Below are 1635 nucleotides of genomic sequence, written 5' to 3'. Positions count from 1 at the left end.
CCCTGCCACTGTAGGGATAGAGGAAAACAGATAGCAGCGACAGGCGATACATCAACAGAATGGTTGTATTGCAACTCCAAATGTAGGTAATTCTACATTACAGATTATTAGATGTTGATGCTATTGCTTTATTTGTTATAATAGTTTTGTACCTGAGTCTGTATTATCCTGCCTGGCTTGACGTCCCTTCAAGCCTGTTTCTTTGTCAGGAGATGACCAATACTGTCTTCACGTGCCTGGAGTCAGTTCCCCAAATGGAAGTGCTGGGTTGGGGGACTGTGCTAGAAGAGAGAGGTCATGAGAGGAGGACCATGCTCACAGATTACAGTGCCGGTTTGCACTGAAGTCTCTAGCATGAGGTGGAGTTCCGGTGCGTCAGGTCTCAGCCCTAGGAAAATGAGGTTGGTAAAGAGTATAGAGAAGAGTGAAGAAGAGACACCCTGGCTCTACCCGTAGCCATCAGTGGGGAGGCACATAGCCTCCAGCATTCATTCACCAAAAAACGCCTCAGAAGCAGTATCTTGCTTATAGATTTAAATGTGGAAGTATCTGTTGTGTGCATCACATAAAATTCAGGATGGCCTGTCAGCACAGATGTGTCTAGAACTTCCTTTTCTGACCAGAACATGGACTTAGACTGAGTCCTACCTGTAATAATTTTGTCTGGGAAGCAGAACCACTTACAGCTAAAATTCCTACTGTCTGGGTTTTCTTCTTCTTCAGCTAAAATGTAATAATAACATAACAGGGACATTCAGATGACATAAATATACCAATCATTTAACCATACTCACAAACTAAACTTAGGAAAAGTATACAAGTAATCTCTGATTTGCTCAAATTTATGAGTTTACCATAAAGTACTGGTATTTTGCCTGTGTGGAGATGGTAATTCATTGTGGTGTCTCAGGAGTGATAGCTTAGGTTTTTTTGACTGCCTAATTGCTTTCCTGATTTCTTAATTGTTTTAGGGAACTGTAGAAAGTGTGCCTCTATCCTCAGTAAATACTTGTCTGGAGTGACAGCAATATGCTGCCTTGGCTATCCTATCCTAAAAGCATTGATTACTTTCTGAAAGGCTTCAGTTCCCTGGCAGTCAAAGGACATATTTTCTCTGATAACAACCTTTTTGTTGTTGGTATAGACAGTGTCTAGCTCTAGATTTTGTTCCCTGCCTATCTGTCAGTCAATGCAGAGCACTTGTCTGATTTTCTGAAACTGCAAAGATTTGAACTAGGATTCATACATTTGTAATGCACACAAAAAATTCTGAGTTGTATCTTCTGGGAAAAAGGGGAGATTTTCTCATGTTTTTTTAACAAAAACCAAGATGTCTTTGAAGCAGCTTATGCAGCTTATCCGTGATATATTATGGAATTCCCTTCTCTGCTTGAATATTGACTTCCAAACTTTTGTTTAGTGCCCATGACAGTGCTCTCTAGTTTTAACCGTATGGACCCTAATGGTATGCACCCATGAATGCTGAGGGATCTGGCTGATGTCATTCTGAAGCCACTTTAGAATCATAGAATCATTAAGGTTGGAAAAGACCTCTAAGATTATCGAGTCCAATCATCAACCCAACACCACCATGCCCACTAAACCATGTCCCTAAGCGCCTCATCTACACGTCTT

The 1635-nt window shown here is 41.0% G+C and overlaps 1 protein-coding gene across 1 annotated transcript in view; it reads left to right on the top strand.

The window, feature by feature from the left end:
- The window catches only part of TRHDE (thyrotropin releasing hormone degrading enzyme), a gene marked incomplete at its 5' end in the record, with an annotated part of 227475 nt that overhangs the window by 78718 nt on the left and 147122 nt on the right, over positions 1 to 1635 (top strand). The window lies entirely within an intron of this gene.

This window comes from Aptenodytes forsteri, unplaced genomic scaffold (genome assembly GCF_000699145.1).
Source record: "Aptenodytes forsteri isolate BGI_AS27 unplaced genomic scaffold, ASM69914v1 Scaffold366, whole genome shotgun sequence".
Lineage (NCBI taxonomy): Eukaryota > Metazoa > Chordata > Aves > Sphenisciformes > Spheniscidae > Aptenodytes > Aptenodytes forsteri.
This window is presented reverse-complemented; position numbering and strand designations above follow the sequence as displayed.